This window comes from Rhyacophila brunnea, unplaced genomic scaffold (assembly GCF_057557595.1).
Source record: "Rhyacophila brunnea isolate RB1 unplaced genomic scaffold, BYU_Rbru_1.0 scaffold_32, whole genome shotgun sequence".
Classification (NCBI taxonomy): Eukaryota; Metazoa; Arthropoda; class Insecta; order Trichoptera; family Rhyacophilidae; genus Rhyacophila; species Rhyacophila brunnea.
In genome coordinates, this window is record NW_028232985.1 from 546,648 (window position 1) to 570,375 (window position 23,728).

Genomic DNA, 23,728 nt, shown 5'->3' on the forward strand with positions numbered 1-23,728 from the left:
CATTGATACTGTGACGTATGGTATATTTCCACATCTTTTGGAAAGTTTATTGGGTTGAAATAAAGTATAGAGGGGTAAATTTTATTCCATGCATTCAATTCAAATATAATGGATTTCTTGATCTATTCGAAACTAAAAAAAGACAAATAACTTTATGCAATATTTTAGCTAGTAATAAAAATATAACAGATAGTAATTTTATCTGTAAAAAACTTTGTTTGATCAATACAGCACTTTATGTGCAAAAATAACTTTTAGCATCTACAAGGTGTTAATATCTCTATTTCTTTGAAATTATATACTTGTCTAAAAATTATCCCTCACTATAAAGATTACCATATATTTGAATAGAAACTTCCAAGTAGCCTATATTATATATTGTTATTTTGTTTTATTTATCACAGTGTATCACGTAAATGAATAAATTAAAATAGAAGACTTTTTAATATGTTAATTTATGGATTAGAATTTATTTATCTGAAATTTTGTAATTTCTTAATTCCTAAGAGCTGTAAAATGATATTTTGTATCCATTTAATTAATTGGGTTTTTTATTTTGAAATGATGCTAATTTTTTAAAAGTTATATACAGCACAAAATCTTTTTCTTAAGTCTTGAGAAATGCATTTTAAACGAATGTTTTTTTCGTAGTCTGGATTACGTCTCTTTAATTTTCCAAAATAATTATCCATTAAAATTTAATGATTTATCATTTAATTTTGATGCAGATTTAGAAAAAAATACATATGCTTTTCAATTACGCTACATAAGTAATGTATAATTCAATCATATTAGTAAAATTGAATTATAAAATAAATGTGTTCTGATTAGATGTAAAAATCGGTAAAGAATAAAAAATTAAATTTAACAACATATATTTGTACGTTGTTAATTTAAAGCATATCCAAACTTATATGCAATTACTTTTTTTATTATAAATAAATAAAGAAAGAAATACAACTTATTTTGCATAAGAAAAAAAACACATAAAAATTATAATGACCTAAGCAACATCGAAGAGCAACTTGTGATTAATAATAACTGGCAATTTTAATATTAATATCACGCAAGTAAAGTATTTGTATAAAAATATATAGTTTCATAATCTGATCCTTAGATTCTTATTTATTAATATTTTATCTTTTTTCTTATAGATTTTATCTAGTTAGACGTGGTCAAGGGTTGGGAATATTGCACAACACCAGATGGATCTTTTGACACCTTCGTCTGATCCATCTTCATCTACTGCTCTTCTTCTCTTAAATGAGATAAGTTAAATCGTCTTGCGGAGTGTGATGGTTGCATGTATACTTCCACTTCGTCCGGGATTTTTAACTTCCCTAACAAATTTTTTATGATATTTTGTGACCAAATATCCTAAGCCATCACAAAGAATGAAAATAAATGTAGTTATAAATAAAAAATTATGTGCATTATAATGTGCGCATAAATCAATATTAGATAAAATTAAATTTCAATTCGCATCTCGATGATTTTTTGTATAATTTAAAACCACACAATAGCATAAAATATATAGTTTAAACCTAAAAGGTTTTATGGTAATAATATCGGGTTTAAAAGATTTTAATGATTCTTTGCGCAAAACATTTACAATTTAGATTATCTTCAATTTAAATTTTATATAGCAATTAATTAAATTTAAATAAAAACAAATTATTAATTAGAATAAAATTTAATTTCGATATAAAAATATATGAAATTAATAATATTTTAGAGGATTAATATCTTTTTTTCATTGCTTGTTTTTTATGCCATATATTGAACTGACATATGCTGATAAAAATAATATATTAATAGTCGATTTAATTTAATAATTAAATATTTGAAATAATAAATATATCATCTAATATTAAAATATCTGATTTTTTGACATAAAAAATGCTGAAACTATACTTTCTGGGGGTTTTAAATAAATTATAATTTTTTTCATTTTTATGTTACATCTTTTAAGCATAAAAATTTTTAATTTTTCATTAAATTGATTCTTTTTATATAATTTGGATATGGTATAATAAGTTTGAATTAATGCAAAGAGAATCTTTGGAATAAAAAGTGTGTAAATTTATTAAAATCTCTATAAATATCCGTGTTAAAAATGAAGATCATATTTTTATTTATTAGTTTGCTCAAATTTAAAGCTTCCAGATCTTTTTTTATTTAATCTAATTTTCTTATAAATTTTAAAAAACAAATATTTATCCGGCAATTCTCAATATTTTTTTGTGTTTTACATTTAAACTTCGTTTTGTAAATCCATACCTAGGATATCCTTTGCACATCCTAAAAATGCATCGAATAAAGGTGCTACTTAGAAAAATATGAAGTTTATGAACATATGTCTTTAATTTCACAGTTAATGACATAAATAATAACGTGATTTACGATCGTACTACTATTACAATAATTTTACAGCTTTCCACTAGAATATTTATACACAGACCTTAAGCTTATTCAAAGTAAAACATTTAAAAATATAGGTAATTTTTTGTACCTAATAAGCATTAGATTAGTTTTACGAACGTTTTATATTTGACAATCAATTTATGATCACTTTGGCCCGAAAATAACATCCTGTCATTCACTTTGGTTTAATTTCATTTTAGCTTTATGCTTTTACCATCAAATGAAACCAGTAACATATAAATAAACTACATAGATATGATTAAATAGCAAAAAGTAATATTAACACTAATAATTATATAATGGCATAAAATAGTGGTCCAAGCGCCCAGCAAAAATAGCTATTTTATATTGTTGATTTGATCATATCTGCAATTACCATAGAAAATAGATATTTTAGAATTTTCAGTTCTATGTAATTCATGGCCTAGGTTTCACAATTTAAAATCAAATAATGTACCATTTAATTTAAAATAACGTAAAAAACAATTTTCCCAATGTTACAAAAGACCTGGTTTCGAATTGTGGTTTTTCTAATAAACTATAGAAAATAAGACAGGTGTATTGTTTTTTTATTCAATCTTGTCAATTAATAAAAAGAAATCTAACGCGGAAAATATAATTGTAAAGAATCAATTGTAAATATTCAAAATATATTTTCTCAAATAGGGATATTTCGAAATCTATACTAATTTAAACTATGCAAAAAATGGGTGAAAATACGTAAAGCGATAAAAATTTTTAAAACTCAACATATTCCGTTTAAAATATCATTATTTGATTGTAGACATTTAATCTTGAACTTTGTCCATACCCATGGATATACGTTATATAATTAAATATGACCGTTATATTTATGCCAGAATAATGGGATTCTAATTTATCAACATGTAGCATCGTAAAAATGATCTCATTTGAATATATACATTATTTCAGATTGCGTAAAACTTATAAACAAAAGTAGATTGATCTGATTAAGCATCATAAATTAGTAATCCTTTACAGAACTTACTTGTTTATGAAAATTTGTGGTTTAAGTTATGAGTGGAAGCTTTTTAATAAGGTGTTGTGTTTTTTAGAGCGGATATAACATCTAAACAGGAAAAAGCACACCAAATACGATTTTAACATATAAGATATATTGTGATAAATTAAACAAATGTCCAATAATCGTATAAGAATAATTTTAGAAAGAATAAATGATAAATAGGCTTATAAAAATATATACTGGTTCCTAGAAACGATGGTTGAATAATATGTGCTCCCAAATCAATATTTTAAGAAGCCAAATTGTTTTTATATAAAAATTTTACAGGATAGCTAAATTTCGTATATATTTTTTAATGGCTTTCTGAATTATACAATGTTGATTTCAGACTCTTATATCACTAAAATGAATCTTCAAAATATCGACCTAAACTATAATTTTATTTTTTATTCTTTTAAATTAGTATCTATCGTCTGGGAAAGTGGTTATATACATATCAAAATATTTATAAACTAGGATATTTTTTTGTTGTGGATATATTTGGATTTTGAAAATGTTCACAATGTGAAAACAAACCTTAGAAAATATAGCATGATTTTACATTTTTATAATTATCTAATGTTATACAATTTACGTTTTATTGTATATCTAAAAGACATATCTTGTGACAAATATATGTGAATACGGAAATATATAGAGATCTAGTTTTTCGCTTTGTTTTTAGGAAAATAATACACACAAATTAATTATGCAAAGCAAAACTCCTTCTAATCTTTGCATAAAAACATATATAGGCTATACCCGTAAAATTTACAATTATTATTCTTATTTTTTCATTAAAGCACAAATAATTAAATGCATTACAAAAAATCGCACATTTAATTTTTTTTGATGCAGTATTATTATATGTGTTTAGAAATTTGTTATAAATAACTGTATAAGCGATTAACTTAACCATGGTCAAATAAATGATGAATATTTAATATGTGTAAAAATATTTATCATAACCGTTATTTAGTTGGTTGATTATATACAAGCAATCAAATACATTAATTCATTCGTATGGCGCATGTTTACAAACCTTTTTATACTTTTGAGCCGCTAACACCCCAGAAATTCATTTAAGATAATAAGCGATTAGATTATTAGCGTTATATGAACTTATATTACACGCTGATCTCTATAATCTCAAAATATTTAAGCATAGCATAGACAAAAATGCAGAAATTCATATATAAAGCGACAATTCTATGTAAATATGACGTTTACGATCGTCATATGATATTAGATTTTTATATTTATATTATATGCTTGTGTCAAATATTTTGAGAACAGAGACATATATAACTGCATAATAAAACGAATATAGAAAGATTATAATACATTTCAAATAAATTTAAAAAAGAAAAACTTGATAAATGATACAAAAAAGCCTTCTCATATTATACGTTGAATAATAATTAAACACCAAGAGACACGATGGATGTAAATATTAAAAATTAATTTAAATTAGGGCTTGATATAGTGATTTATAATTATAAAAAATATCCTTACCGAATAAGTGTAAATGTTCATATTAAAAACACGACCATAATTGCATTAATTTCAATCTGGAAAATGAATATAAAAGTATACCGAAACCGTTCCATCTACGGCAAATAAAAAGGTTTTTTTTTTGCAGGTAGTATATGTATTTATATGAGGATAAGAAACCTTGCAAATTAAAAAATATCATAATAAAAATAATAATATTCTATAAATTAAAGATTTAACCCCGGTAAAAAGGTGCAAAATACATATGTTTTTAAAATGATGGGAATTTTTCAAAATGTTTTAAAACATTTGTTTTTGGCGAAATTATTTAGATATGATTGTCGAACACTTTAATATTTTAGATATAATTAATGCGATATCAATCTTCCAAAAATATGATGATATAGTGTAAAAGATAATTAAAATGTCATTAAGAATAAATAGAACAGGTTTCTCTAAATTAACGGTAAAAATAACGACTAATCATAAATTTCTTTCTTTTCTATTGGTCTTTTCATAAAAAATACATGTAGTATTTCATATTATGAGATTTATAGATAATAATTAGTTTGTTCTTTTTAAATTCGAAATTTAGACATTAAAACACCCTAAATATATTGTTTAATATCAGGTTGCCCACATATAACTTAGTTTAATTGCACAGAAAATAATCAGTTTGTTCTTTTTAAATTCGAAGTTTAAATCCTGCATTGATTCTAAAAATTCTTTATATACATCATGAATAATTATTATTTTTTTTATTTTGATAAATATGCGATTCATATTAAATTATATGTTTATAACCAAAAGTATTAAAAAATTTAATTCTTTTCTTTGGAGAAAGATCCTAGAAAATTAAGAATAATTTTAGCTTTTTTACAGTAAGATGTAAAATTTTTTTCATAACCGAAAAATTCGGTTTCTTTTGCATCCCTTATTTTATATTTTATAGAAAAACATTTTTAACTGTGGTAAGGCATTATTTTTCATTCTATTTTTATCTGTTTTTTCTATAACGTAAATAACACCAAGGTAAATCTTAATTCACACTAATTATGCATATTAAAAACTGCTACAGAGAATAAGCATCTAAAATTTACACAATGCAGCATACAGTAGCAAAATTTTTTTTTATCCAACCTTAAGACCGCAAAATTTGTCAAATCGAATTCTATTTCCAATTTTTTTTATGTTTTTTATTTTACAATCAAGAAAACTATAAAGAATATCTAATTTTATCTTGCAATGGCTTTTTTATAGTTAAATGTAAGCATAACAAAAAAAACATGGAATTGTCACTGATTTTTTTACTGTTTTTATCAATATTTATATTTTTTATGGTCTGGTAATATTAAATATGGACCAATTTACAATTTTTAAATAGAATAAAGCATGTGTAAGCAATATGAGTCATGATGGTCGAAATTCTTTCAGAGGGAAATTTTGTGGCTTGATGACCTTTATCATTTTAAATTGATCTATAAAAATTCATTTCCAGAAAATTGTAAAAAAATTTAACTATACCATCAACTATGAATTTAAAAAAAGATAATTATAAAGTTGATTTTATACTTAGAAATTCATCGTAGCTGTAAAAGATAAGATGGTCTGTTTTATTTTGGTAGTATTCACTCTACGTTAAAGAAGCAAAATGCAAACCTACATTATGCTTCCCACAAAGAACATAAATACTTTGCGTTCGTAAAATAAGTGCGTAAACACTTGCTGTTTTGTTAAAAGAAGACGAACAAAAGCAAACTAAGCTATATAATACTTTATTGAATATCATAAAAATTCTACAGAGGCGATTATCTGACCAGCTTCTCTAGAAGAAAGACTCGGGAAACTAGTTAACGATATCGAACATATTAGAATATACAATAAAAACAGTGAAATGCATTAATTCTGATATAGTTACATTTGCTAGCTACATCTCATTATTATGTGGTACCATTACCAAAAGACTCATGGATTGTCAGATATCTTAAAAAAGCATTTGTATATTTTTTATAAAATATGGATACCTTTTTTCCATCGCTTTCAATGTACTGACAAAAAAAATTTCTCACAGGACCTCTTTTTTATCAGCAATATTACTATGAAATTTATCTATTATGAAGTTTTTTTTTGCCTTAGGAATATTAGTTTGTAGTATACGAGCAATTAATATATTCAAAGGCTAGCTATAAAATGTAGATAATCACATGTTAGCATGAATATTCACGATTATATGTACCATTGGAGCACCTGCAATGAAAGAAAACAAGAAGGATTTATTACATTGGATAAAAAAACGACCCGACTAAAATATTGTTCAAATTAAATTGTATTTTACATCAAAATAATCTCTGTGCTAAACAGATAAAATAAATTATACTTATAAAGACGCCTTTAGAAATATAAATTTTATCAGAACAAGCGCAACAAAAAACGCCAGTATGTAAATTTGCTACTTTTTAATGCATATTATCCTGTATTTATCTCTCCCACATTCATAACCTCGTTTTTTATTGAAAGGGTGTATGTTGACAAAGTATTTGAACTTAAAGACCACATTTTATCGTTTTTAAGTAAAATTAATCCGCGCTGCAGATTTTAAGATGAAACATTCTGTCACAAACTTGCTGTTTTTGTGATATTACACATAAACAGAATGTGCTCGATTTGGAGCCATTGGGAAATAATAAAAATTTGTTAGATATGTGGAAAAATATAAACTCTTTCGAAAAAAATTATAATTTTAAGGAATCTTATCTCTGTGGAAAGATCTAAGAAATAAATTCTAAACAATTTCATAAGATTCTAATACTTCAGAATATATGGAAATAGCGGAGTTGGGAAGATATTCCTAAGTATTTGGGTGAACTGAACATTGAATATAATGAAAGATGGAAGTATCTTGTAGAACATAAGATAATCATGCAGCACGTGTTTGAACACCATCTTGTAAACATAATGCAGGCACTTGGTGAGCTTTAATTTTTGTTATCTAAATAGCAGAAGAAAATATTGCTGAAACACCATTTAAAAATTCAGTTCCATTTATAATATAAAAAAATGCATATGAGTATCTTATTTACAACAAAAACTTTTCGTATATTCTAATGTTATTAAAGTACGTAATGCGGTTCTTCCTATTATTACTATACTTATATTAAAAATCAACTAAGAAAATAATTTACAATAATTTACTCGAAGATTAATTAAGATAAAAAATGTGTGAATTTGAGCCAGATATATAACAATTAGTGAAAGAAAGCAATGCCAACTATCACACTAAATTAAACGTTCTTAGAAAAATTATTTACATTTTTTATATGTTCAAGTAATTTATATATTTAAATGTATAGATTATCTTGAAATGTGGCTTCGCGACTTCTTCGAAGAAGAAAATGTTCTCACGGCCAAAAAGTTTACCCTCCCTGGTCTAGTGCATCTTAACATTCATTTAATATTTATGGTATGCTTATATGCAATTTTTATTCACTTAGAATACCATAATCATTTCTTTTTTTATCAAATACAAAATCATTTAAATGATATAATCCTTGGTATTATAAAATGCTTTATTTCTTAAATTCATTCTTAAATGATTTAATCGCATTTTTTAGCATTAAAATATCCAAATATATCTAGAAAATCGAACATGTTCCCCATGCAATTTTTCATATAGCAGTTTATTGTTTATCAATATTAGCTTAAGGGGTAAATATTTATATTGCTTACATGCATATAACATTATGCATCATCAGTTTTTGCTTTTTTACGATGCTTCGTTCGAAAATTCACAATATAATTTTAAATTTTCTTTATATACAATTATTTTCTTATGAGGTATTATTAACCTTAAAAAATTGAAATATTTAAATGTGCTGTATAAAAGGTCAGCCATTTTTAACTTATTTCAAATATTTTTTTTTTGTTTCCATCCTCCATATGCCTCTACCATATGATGTAAAACTTGAGGTTATTTATAATCCTATTGCTTTGAAAATGTTCTTTGTATACAAGCATGTTTTAATAGTTACAAGTGCGCTTAGGTGATTTATTATCACACCATTAACGTTATTACGAAAGATATAATTTTTGTGCTGTTCTTGAAAATTAAAGTATAATATGTTTAACAAATAGTCTTGATGGTTGTCATTTTTCAATTCGTCACGTTGTAAATGATGTTTTTACGATTCTAAGATTATAGAATGCTTTTTAATGCTTTTTTTAAAAAAATATCAGCTATTTTTATAAAAGTTACGTATCATCATTTACGATATGCTTCATATACCTTCAGGTTACTACTCTATGTTTTCATGTGTATTTTTCAGATTGTCTTTAAATTTTGACAATATATTTACCGAGATCAAATTCAAAATGCACTAGACCACAAAATATTTTAGTTTGTGATTTTATACCATTTTTACTGCATATGGTAGCCGGCAATTCATATTTGATATGGCTCATAAAAATTAAATTTGCAATAAGGAAATGCTACTCACCAACAAAAAAACAAAATTATCTCTTTTGATCCGTTTTTTACAAATTTACTGAATTTTATGTTATGTATTCCGTTTCAACTCAATGACATCATGGCTTTATAGCTGCAAATTTTAAACATTTTCCATATAGCAAATAAGAAAAGAAAAAAATACTCAAAATGTCTTCGATAAATTGCTGGATAATAGTAATCACCTTAACTGTTTTTTAATAAATTAGCGCTCATGAATTAGGCCAATTTATAAGTATTTTAAAACTTGATAAGTTATACTAGAATATAACCGGTGAAACTTAACACTATTTTTATGTCATTGCAAAGAGCTAGATTGTAATCATCGGTGAGTGTATAATTTTTTTCTTTTATAATTATCCATATATATCGTTTAAAAAGTGTCTTAAAACATATAAATTGTTTAGCATTCCGAAAGACTTTGTTTTGTGATGCAGCTATTTCTAAACATATTAATTGCATAGCAATTTCGCTTTTATTTATCTTTTTGTCAAGTTTTTTTGTTTTATTAGAAAATTCAAACAAAAAAACAGACATTGTATTTCCTTCTGCTTTAGCTCTAGTTGAGTTTTATCCGTGATGTTGTAGAATATTCTGATGTTGAAATGAAACATTAAATTGATAAAAATAACTATCAGTTTAGTCTACATGTTATATTGGTTTCAAGTATCCCCCCCTCTACATTTTTAGCTGGTATGCTCTTTTTTTTATCTTTGATTATATAGTCAGCGTTATTATTTTTCTCTAAATTCTTTCTCCGTATATTTTCTAATAATCTGACTATATGATGTTATTTAATTTTGGTATATATTTTGCTCATGCTTTTCTCTCTTTAAATTGCAATATTTTTAGTTTTTAATTTGTACCGTTTTTAGCTACCTGTCAGAAATAACTTTTCTAAAAAGCTTGTAATACTCTAAAAAATTTACACAAGTATAACAAACTGAAATTGAATAAATAAATTGTATATAATTTATGTATGCCATTACATAATTTCTGATATTCTAGCTCATAGGATAATATTGCTTGGTAAGATAACGACATATTTTTATGGTTAAATATTTTCTCTGAATCGTTTTTTATGGATTCCGCAGGATCACTAAATTTTATATCTATACTCGAGCTTTACTTACTTCTATTTCTCATTAAAATATAGGACCGTTCTCTATGTACCAATCATTGTCTTCAAAAATTTGATGATAATGATTTAAATGGGTAATGCTTGTTTTGCAAATCTAAATAACATTCTTGCCTCCGAAGAAATCTTCCCAGTACTTTACATCATCCTTTGGTTTATTTTTAGAATTTAGTTGTAAATCACATGAATCTATTAATCAATCCTTTCAGTTTCTATCTTCTGTTACATCGAGTGTGATACATGACTCGTTTGATAGTATATAGAAACGAGGTATTGTGTTACGCTTTCACACTTATGATGATAGTTATATATAATTTTGCTATTTTTTTATCTATTCACTCTCCTCTTGGGCCATATTTAGACCAATTATTCGAAGTACACTGGTAAAATATGTATGGTCAGTTTTTATTTAATTTAAAATAAGCATGGAATTCTAATTCTGGTAGTTTTGTAGCAAATCAAACGTAAATATCGTATTTAAAATTTTTTAAAAGTTAAAAGCATTTAAAATAAACGAATCAAAAATATAACGATAAATATCTTCAAGATATATAAAAATATAAACGTAAAAAATATAATAACCCATCAATCTTTTCATTATATTATGAGCCAATATATATTTAAACACATAAGTGTTATTTAAAACAAACTTTTGATGCATGAAAATATTGATAATAATTAGTTCGGTACATGAAAACGTTTTTATATTTTAAAATAACTAATATTTATGCAGCACACAAATTTATTACACCTAACACACATTTTAAATAATAAAAAAATTATTTATTATAGTAATCCTATGAAACTTCAAATTAAATCCAATAAAAATACATTAAAGTGAAGAATACTATAGTAAAAGATATTGTTTTATAACTAAAAAGCTATAAAATGAATCTTTTTTCGCTTATAATATAACAAAAAGGCAAAATAACCCATTTTATTCAGATATTCATATGATGAAATGATCATCATAATTCATTCGGGTGACTTCTATATCTTGATATACCATGCGTGATGTAAATTACAATTAAATTGTTTCATAATGTTATATATTATAATCAAATCCATCATATCTATAAAAATTCACCCTTTTTAAGATACTTGAATAAAAATCCGCTGGTAGAAGAAGAGAAATTAGTGAAGAAAAATTAGAGGGAAGCGCCATGGAGCCTTAAAGAGTAGTGAAATATTTTTATAGGCTTTCTATGTCACAGAGGATCGAATTAATATGCATTAAGTTACTTTACCTATTAATGTAAACTACAAATATATAGAAATTTTTACATAAGGTAAAAGTTTCAATCATATAAAAATGATTTTTCTGTTGCAAAAAGTAACAATAAATCTAATCTTTTGGTAATATGCTGGTTGTTTCAACTTGTATTCTAATATTATATTTTTTATTTTAGAGGCATTACTTTATTAAAAGAAACAAGCAAAAATTCTTCATATTTTTAGCTCCTATGCTATATTCAACCATTAAATGTACTAATACATACAAATAAAAACCAAAACGTAGTCACCAAGTTCGTAGAGAATTTTTACAACATTTTATGTGAAATTTTATATATATTGATATACTATATTTATGAAGCTTGCCACAGAATATTTTTTTTTACTTTATAATTTTTAATGCAATTTTATCGATGTGTAATTTGATTGAATTTTTTATGTGTGTTATAGAATTATTTTCTCTGTTTTATAATAATGATATAAAAGTTATTTTATATAAATTCTTCAGCTAGACCTTTTTATTCTATATGTATAATTATCTTTTGAGCTAATGCACATAATACGAACTTTAAAAAATCTATTCTTATATTGATATTAATTTTGATTAAAGATTTATAATATCAATACTTTTAATTTGTTTGTTAATTCACCTACATATTGGGCAATAATATTGAGATTTAATAATTTGTACCACTAGAGTATATAATTAAACGTAAAAAATACATTATATTGATTTTTTATAGTTTAGAAAAAATAATTATACGAAATTATATAGTTATCTAAAAATCTTAAATTTTTGGTTTTTTTATTTATCTCTTAGCACTAAGATAACAATATTAATAATTAGTTCATTGATAATGATTTTAAATTTAAAAAATAGGTTCATTGATAATTATTTAGAATATAAAAAAATCTGTTGGACAAAAATGGAACGCGATTTAAATATTGACTTTTATGTTTAAAAGACCAAATTAAACGTTTTTTCCTTAAATTTATAAATTTTTATCCCTTGTAAAAGCCTTTTTTGTTGAATAAGGCAAACGAAATATATCTCTGTGTTTATAGTTCCTACGAGATTCTATTATCTTCATTTCTAAATTATATCATATAAAATATATCAAACTTAATTAATACATAAATTGGAGTTCGAATTCGAAATTTTCTTTTACCAAGAAGTCTTATGTTCAATTGATACATAAATAAGCAATATTATTATAGAAAAATGCTCATTAGTTACTTTTTATTTTATATTTCATCTAGATATTTATTTCCCAATTTTCGGATAAATTTATTTTACTATTTTATTTCAAAGTTTTTCAATGATTCATATATTTTTATTTGTGCGAAAATTTATAGTTTGCAACATACGTTTACATCAATTTCGTAGCATCATATCACTTATATTAATGTATTTGGCGACTGTTAATGCTTTTTTATATATGATAAAACCGGTAAATTACTAATAAAAAAAAATATATAGATAAATATAAATGACATCTTCTATTATTTTATAATTTTTTATTATATCTAATATCGTGATTTATTTTTTGGAAAAAAAAATTGGTGAATAATACTAACTCTAAATTGATATAGAATGGCAATATTATTCAATCATCTATCATTACTATTTTTGTGTCTTTAAGGTTAATATTTATTCGTATGTTTATTTCAGACTTTTAATTAAGCCATTGATAATACTAGGTTGAATATTTTAAACTTACCGACAATCTAATAAGATTTCAATTTTTTCTTGTAACTCTATATCTTATATCTATAGTTTTCTTTTATATATGTTTTCATAACTTTTAAAAACCACAAATAAGAAATTATACGGATCATAATGTTCTGTTAAATTTTTTTTGTAGTACTTTCTTTTTTTATGTGCAAAAGTTCACGATCAAGCATGTTTTTTGGTTCAACATTTCTATCTAATAAAATATCTATCAATTAAGAATCAAACAACAATATTAAATTATACAATGGTATTCTGTAATAAAATATCTTATATATATTAAGTTCTTAAAAATCAAGGAATCTTTTATAATCGAATCCTGATACTTTCAGATAAAATTACAGTCAGAATATCATAACATAGATATTAGTAACTCTATCGATCTAAGTGAATCACCGATAATTATTACATTATTACCTTATAACATTTCACAGAAAACTTTTAAATTATTATGTAAAATATCAATTCAAGAGAACATATAACGTGATATTAGCATCAGATCTTTCTTTATCGAATGAATTAGAATCAAGCAATATATTATTCTCGTATAAAAATCGACTAAACAATCACATGTCAGATTGCAATTAGAATCGATCAAATAGAGTTCTTTCTCACACACAGATACAATATTTTGTGTATTTGATCTTGAAAAAAGGATCACGGTTTTAAATATCTTTTTTTGTATACTATTTGATAAATAATAAAAGATATTTTTATTTCTCGAATTACACTTAAAGTATTACTTTTCTTATGAGAATTTGTTAAGAGATTTTAAGCAAAAATATTGTTTTTAAAGGTTTTTTAAAAATTAATATTGATGATACTAAATTTTTTGCTAAATATGCAAAACAAAAAATTGGCCAATAATTTACTAAATTTCGATTTTCTACAAAATAAATTATTTAAAATGAATAAAAATCTGTTTTATAGTTTTAGCTATGCAATTTTATATTTTTGGTGTTATCGATTTACAGGTTTACCTATAAAATCCATTTTAGTAATTTATTTATCAAAATTATGTTAGTTTGTTTATTTTTCTCGTGAACTTATTATTTTTTGCCTTTTAAATACATTCTATACATCATAAATAATTCACAACGTATTCATTGGTTGACCTGGATAGGTCTTAGGTTGAATTTTCACGACATTTTATAGGAAATAAAAATAGCATGTGGATTTTTATACAGTTAGTTAATTTGCAAAAAACAAATTTTTCTGATTTATGTAAACGGTATGCATGTTGATAACAATATTATATTATGAAATGACAGAATCGCCAGAAAACCGGTTTTTACTTGTATTTTGTAAAAACACGTGAGTCTAAGTTTATTTTTTTCTATACTGTTCATAAATTAAGTAAAATTCAGCTTTATTCTAATTTTAATCATAAATAATACACTTTTTCTTCTAATTAAACACTTTATATGAAATTTAAATGTATTCCTTAGTTTTTTGAAGTTGAAATATTGGCTAAATATAATGCAAATAGAACAAGAAATTGATATAATCCGATTTTTATTATTTAAAAGAATCTAAATAAATATAAAACATGTTTTTTTTAAAATTACACATTTAGATTTTGTAAAATGTACATTACTAAACCATAATATTGTTATTTACATGTATAAATATTAATTACAAATGTAAAATTGGCTAAATTTTGACTCATTAAAGTGTGAGATTTTTCTTAAAACATAACAAAAACCAATACTCCATGTAATTAAATACCATGTTAGCGTCTATTGTTAGTTATATTGCATTACAATTTGGCCTATAACAACTATGGGACTAAAGAATATAACATATAGCAATGTAGTCAAAAAGATATATAGTTAAATCTTTGACTTTATATTTTTTAAATTATAGATATTTTAGAATTATGTCGTTAAATTACAACTAAGCTAAAGAATTTTGTGACGACGCGCGAAGCACGTTGATTGTATCGTACATGCTTATAAAAGAAGGTGTGTATTTTTATGAGAAGCTGTAATAAAAAAATATTTAAACCTGTGGCGTAGTTTTCTTTATTTAAAAATCCATATCAACTAATTAAATCGCATTTTTGGGTTTATAGAAATTAAAATGCAATAAAATAATATTTGAGATGTTTTAATATTAGTAATATAAACAAAGCATGTCATAACATTCTTAAAATATAATGACATTGTAGAATGAATGTCTTGAATATAAAAACAACAAAATATACAAATTTTTTAGAAAGCTTTTAACATTAAAAAGTCATAGGATTATATAAATTCAATAATATACAAATAAAATATGAAAACAGCAATAAAAAAGAGACTGAAGCTCGGAAATTATAAAAATTTTGTGTGTATATATAACATTATATTTTTATAATATATTTTACCCATATTTGTAGATCAAGGAACCATTATAGGGTCTTATAAGCTAGTTTAAGGAGAAAAATCACACATAAATACAAAATAGAGTCAAAAAAATCTTTAATTAGATTTATAAAGGATAATTGATACTTTAATTATTTAATAAAAAATAAATTTAACTATACGCACGAATCATTTGGAATAACTAATATCGCTATTCCTAGATTTACACAAGAATATATGTAAATTTGATGATACCATATACTATTTTTATAATTTTAGAATACAAGATTACGATTTCTATACATTCAAATTATACATTTTCATACATAAAAAAATACATATTATTTAAAACGAGGTTTTTGTATAAACAATATATAAATTCAAAATTGATAGTACATTAAAATAAAAAAAGATCACAAAAAGATATATATTTAAGCATTATATATATAACTACATGTAAATACTGTTTATAAATTCGTTTTAACGAAAATATGGATTACTTTGTCATATTAAATAGTTTTATCATCATAATAAACCTTTTTATGGATCAATGCAAGGAATATCTTCTTTTTGAGAATAAATAATGTAAAATTCAAATATTTTTTTTCAATACAAATCAAATTAAAGCTTTATAAACTAAACTGTAAATTTATGAGCGTTTAGAAACTTTTAATATATTTATTATGTTTAGTTGGAAATCTTGTGAACCTTTCAATCATATTTACTATTTATATTCAGGATAAGCGGCTTTGTTAATTTCTAATAACATAATTTTATATAATAATAAAATTAGTAATTTTATATAATTAAATACGCAGGGCCAATACCTTTTTCTGTCATCGAATTCTTAAAATCATAATACTATATTTAATCACAAATATAAACATATTTCTAAGAAAAAATCGATATAAAATATTAAAAAATATACATATTTCGCACCTGATCTTACATATAAGTATATTCAAAGTTATAAACCGTACAAAGCATAATTCAGCTTATTTTTGGGCTGAATTTGCATAAAAAATTTAAAAAAGCATTAAAAATTGTCTAAATATATAAAAAATACACGAGAAATATTTTATATAAATCATAAAAAAGCCGATCGATAGATAAATAGTTTTTTTAGATTGATATACTTATCAATATTCCGTTTTGGAATACTTTTTGATTTAATTATTATTTAAATTATTTTAGGTTAAAATTAAACCATATATAACAAAACGATATCTTTCAAAGAAACATTGAGCTTCTGGAATGTAAATTTAAAGCTCAAATAGTATTTTTAGCATGATTACTTTTACAAAATATATTATTTTAGTTGATGACAAGCTTGTATGGCAAAAAAACATATTTATATATCATCTATATCTTTATATAAATTTTTTATAAATCTGTTTTTATTGAGCAACTTTTATTATTGATTCTTTTTGAAGCCTTTGCCTTCTTTTTGTATGTATATTTATGTCATTTAGGAACATAAAGTCTGATATTTGCATTTTAAATAGTAGAATTGCATAAAAATCAATTTTTTAATACAAATCTAATATCCAGGAAAATTTTAATTTGTCTATAAAGCCTCTGTAATCGTAGAATTTTACGTTTTTCAGTATATTTATTATTTTAGTCTTTTCAAAGCTAAATATTATACTTTGGTATAATTAGGCAGAATATATTAAGATATAATGTTGTCTTAATCAGGTGTATAAACTTATTGTAGCTGAAAAAAAATACATCTGATACAAAAAGTAAAACTATTTTAACTGCAATAGATAGGATATAAAAACATTCAATAAGTTAAGAACTCTTTTTGCATATATTTATGCAATAGTTCATTTTTTATTTGCCATCTATACCCCGAAAAATATATTTCTTGTGCAATTTAAAATACACATATGCCGAAAACAATCCAAATCTTTCTATCTAGTCACCTCAAAAAATTTAATTTTTAAGATAGAAGAAATAGCAGCTGTATAATATATAAAGTAATTTAAAGTTTTTTATTTTTAATCCGTGTAATTTATCGTATTCTTGATTTTCCAGTTTTTGCAATATAAACATAAGATAGGATATTATATTACAGTAATTCAACACAAATATACAACTTTTAAAATCGTAAAATTTTCATATGATTCGAAAAAAAACATTTAGAATATGTATATTTTTTTCGTTATGAAAATAATAAGAATTTCTATCTTCTCTTTTTCATAAAATAAATACAAAGTTTTTATTTAATAAAATTATATTCAAATATAAATTAGCAGTGAAATGATAAAAAAAATTGATTTTACATCCATTAATTCATAAAAAATCAACTAATAAAACTTTACTTTGGAAATGTAGATTTTTTGATGTAAATAGTTTATTCTTGTTTTCAAACCCTTACTTTTTGATAATGTAGATAGAATTTGTAATTTTTTTGAGATTAAAATCTTACTTTTTTTAATTGTATCCTAAAATTACTTCCACTACACTACAAACAATTTTTGTATAAGATTCATACAGAAATGCATTATATGGTGTCCGAAAATATATAAAAATCATGTAATTTTAAATTCAAAGATGGGATATATTATTTTACAAAATGGAGCACTATTATAATATAATAAATCTTAATATCGTGTAATAAGATATAAAGATCGAAATTAACTGCATAATATGCAAAAATGTCTTAATTTATTGTTTTACTATCTAGAATTTAGTCGCATATCAATATATGGTATACCCAAAGATTTGTTTTTATATAAATCAATATCATTTCATGTTGATATAATGTTTTAAACGATTTATATATCCATAGATCAAAATATGAGCATATAAAAATTTACTTTTGTAGTATAAATCTTGCGATACTACATTCAGACTATAAACACTGTGATTGGCAGATAAATCTTGATGCGATCCTGTAAAAGCAAAACTTTATATTAGGCAATGGTATTTTCTTCACTTTTAGTTACAAAGCATTATTATTGTGAATAATTCCTTTTGTGCAGCGATTCTGCTCACTTATTATCTAACATTATTATTGTTAAAAGTATAGAATTTACAGTAAAAGAACGGAAAAATCGACAAGAAAAATACAAGTATCATTATAGATATTGCATATTTCCGTGATTATCACAAATTTTATTTGTGTTTAATGCATCATTGTAAAATCACTTTTTTTAGATATCAAAGGCCATTAATAATGCGAAGGAATCTTGATTTTATATCTATGTATAATTCAGAACTCGAACTGTACATAAGACTAATAATAAATAGAAAAAAGTAATTTAACCAAAATCTTCATCTCATATTCTGTAAAAATATAATATTCAAGGGAATTCACGTATATTCGACGTGTAAAACAAAGATTCGATTTTAATTTGATTATTTAAAAGAATGATTGCTAGACATAAAATGTATTCTTGACAACGAATGATATTCATCGAATATAAATTTTATTTTATGACAGAAAAATATATGTCTTGGCTGTAATAAGAATAGATTTTGCTGACTTAAATTTTTTTAAATGAAAATATATAGAAAGTTTTTAAAATTAATACTACAATATAGAAGAATTATTTATATCTATTTTTTGTTTAAAACATGTTAGATTTCCGTGCATAATATATGGATGATACAAGAAAACCAAATATTAATTTGGTCAAGTTTTCAGTATCAATTTATCTAGTTCAAATGTTTATTTTTTTATTAAAAAAAATTTATCCAACCTAATATCAATCAATCATATATTTTTGCATGTAAACTTTAATCTTAACGTAAAAACCACATTTATAACTATAGAACTTCATAAAAAATCATGTTGTTCCCTATCTGTAATAAAATTATTAAAAACAATCTAGATGCATACACTCTCAAATATTTTTTTCTATTCAACACTGAAAAAGCTACAATGAACAAATTTTTATTATAAAACAAATTTTCTTTATGTTTCCAAATTCTATACTATCAGTATATCTTATTATAGTAAAGTTTTTATTATTAAACACAACAAAAATTTATCATATAATTATATTCACAGTATTTTGGTTTATATAATGGTTAACTATACTTAGGATCATATTATGCAATTATTTTTGTGGGTTTATCAGGCTTTAATATTTAATTGAAGAGATATTTGAAGCGAATATGTATTTTTGTTTATTAAAACATTATTCTTTCTAATAAAATATATCGCCAAAAATGTATTTATTTAATTTAATTATTATATAAAAAATCAAAACATTGAATAAGATTTTGATCAATATAATTAAATTTTATATTCTTGAAGACTCATTTGATCATATTAATTATTAAAAACTTTACAAATAAATGAATTATTTTAAAGACATTATGTGGCTATTTAGTTGAAAATATCTTGGTGAAAATTAAACGTATCGGTTATCTAATATTTAATGTATAAAATATCTATGGCAATAGGGCATATGAAAATAGAAAATCTAAGATTTAATTAACAGAACATGTGCTGGCATTTGTAAATACCATATTTAAGATTTGAATTATTGAATAGGATTGTGTTTACTTCAACACTACTAATACCATTAAAATTTTTAATATAAGATTAGAACCAATCTTTAGCTTTTGATATTTATTATATGTACTATACACAATCAATGGGGCCAAGAAGGAATGTAAATAGTAGACTATAACTATAACAAAGGGTGTTTAAGATTATGAAAAACCAAGATCATATTCAATTAACAAAAATTATATACAGTTCAATACTTTATCATGCTTATGTATAAGTTTTTTAAGATGAGAAAATTATGACAACGTTTATCAAGCTTATAAATTTTTTTATTGAAAACTATTGATTTAAGATATTCATATAAATACACCAAATTACAATATGATCGGCAATTATAATAAATTGTTTAATCGTAAACATTTATTTTCTAATAATTCACGATACGCCTATGAATTAGAAAAATATGAAAATGTGTGTATACAAAAAATATTGTTTATGATGAGGGTAAACAATAGGATTAGCGTGCCTTAAATTTACGTGTGCAGTTTGCGCATAATAAATAATATTTTAAGATTTGTAAGTTTTATATATAAATTTAATGCTATAAACTGTAAGAAAGTTTGATTATAGCAACAATTAATTAGATAACAACAATTAAACGAACATAGACAATCAAGAACATTTATAGTGAAATTTTGAATTTTTTATATAATCCATATAAATTAAAAGCATCAATGCCAAAAATGCAAGCTATAGCTAATGCCGAACTAGAAACAATAGAATTGAGAAAAAAATGAAAATAAATATCTTGATTGAACATATAGATTGATTAAGAAAAAATATGATGTGTCTGATAGAAGTTATGATCTCTTACTTTATGAATTATATCTTAAATTGCATTGGACGCTTTTATATAATTAAGGCCAAATAAAGCAATAAATATAATCCACCATATTAAAATAAGTTTTAAACTATAAGTTTATTCATTTTGCCTAATAGAACATTATTACTTCTTATACATGAAATTCAGAAATTTTATAAAATTTTTATCATAAATTTATATTTAAATGCTAAATTTAATAAAATTAAATTAAAGTTTTGCAGTGCAAAAAAGAGATGGAAAATTAGATCAGCTTTAGATTCTATTTGCAGCCCTATAAAAAGAAATTTTTTATAATATCTCACTGTCAACTGAAGAATAGTATATTTTGCATTTATCATTAAATAAAGTGCATAATTGTTTTATTTGTTAGTTATATAATCCAGAATTTTTATATAGTTTCAATTTTACTTATTGACAGAGACAAATATAGAGTGAAAAATTATCTAAAAGTATTTGAATGTTCCATTTATAGAATCCCACTTGTTTTTGTACACCATGTAATTTTATGCTTGTATATTTCATATTATTGCTTTTTTTGTAAAACAATATCCGTTACTTCAGAGGTATCTGTCGATAATCAATCTATAAATATCATAAGTTAATTACCGAGTTTTTCATAGGCTATGCTTAAGTCAAATACATAATTCATCAATAAAAAAACAAATTTTTAAATTTTTTTCTGGTATTTATATCAATTCAATCATTATAGTCGTAGTTAAAAATTCCTGCGCCAAATATTTTTAATAAAATTGAATAATATGCAAGAAAAATTTATAAATCAAGAAGTTTGTAAAACCTGCAATATTTTTATTGATTTAAAATCAAAAAACATTCGTTTTAATAACATATAGACATATGTTTGATTATTATTTCTAACCTATGTATGTACTTATTTTCGACAATTAAAATAAATTATTCAATAAATAAACATATACATAGTTTTTCTATATTGATTTAACGCAGAATAAACTGTGCCTCCGTTTCAATTAGAATACTTTATTTATTATGCTAAGCAATTCTATTGTTTATGTAAATACAAAAATATGATTTTATTGGAATAAAATTTAAATTCATTTTAAGCTGTATTTTTGCTTTTGGTAAAATCCTATAAGATAATAATCATAAGACAATAATAAGTTTTCATTTTTTTAAATAAACCAGGAAGTTCCTACATTTTTAGAATACTAATATTATTCAAATTTATTAAGTCTTCAAATACGTAATTCGAGGGTTTAAATTTGTATTTTTTCTGTAAAATATGCAAGTAATACCTGTAAGTTGTTTATTATATTTTAATTTTTTTTACGCATTGCTCAATCTAAAAAGAAGCAATAGATAATTCCGATTCATATCGATTTTCATCATTGTTTTTAGTAAATTCTCAACGCTGTAATATCAATAATAAAATATTTCTTTTAAATAGATCGTTTTTACGTATAATTATATAGTCGAAATTCTATCGTCAAAGAATTTAGTATGAATTATAAATTCTAGTCCAATCACAGTATATTAGACAATGTTATAATATCACATTTTAAAAACATTAAAAAAAATTTGAAAAGATTTATAATCTCTGGTTTTACTTCAAGAATTATGTTTTGTCAGCAATGTAAGCATCGGGAAATCATTGAATTATAGTGACAAAAAAAATCCGAAATTATAAAACTGTTTTAACATTCAGGACTTCTCCTACTCTTAAAAACTGATCGAAGTGTATTTCAAAAAAAATGATTGTTTGGGTGGATAAAGAAATATCTTCATAAAACATTCATCAAAAAAGTCTATATGATCATAAGTCCGCAAAAAACGTTTATTCTTCTAATTATATGGTTTTCTATAATCAAAAAAATAACATTCCCGCAAAAATTTAGCTTCGATTTACTAAAAATACCTTTTTTGCAGACAATATAGATGAAATAGGCTTTAATCGCCTAGATTTCATACATTCTACACGGTTAAATTATTTTTAGTTAATATAGTATACCAAATAAAATTTATTTAAGCCCTTTTATCTGCAACGCTATAATTAAAAAAAAAATCAGACATATTTTTTAGTGACCCCAATACCATTTATTTGGTATAAGTGGCAGCTTTCACATTTAATAGTTTATTTTCTGTTTTTAAAAATGTTTCTGCGTGAATATATATTTATTTTGTTTTCTGTTATTTCAAAATAATATATTAAATGTATATTGTGGCCCTAAATATTGACTAAAAATGATCTTCTGTTAATAATTTGCGCAACAAATGCTTAGAAACACATATGAAGATATGCATCAAATCAGCCCATATTAGCTTTTAATTTTTTGAATGTGTACATATTCAGGTTTTTATAGAATGAAATTCTTATATAAATGTATCATATCTCTTGCACTCCTTTTGTGTCACAAATATGTTTTAAATAGAAACGTATATATGTATTTTGATTAAAACATCACTAATATTTTGTCATGTGCAAAAATATCACAGCTAAAATGTTTCGATAC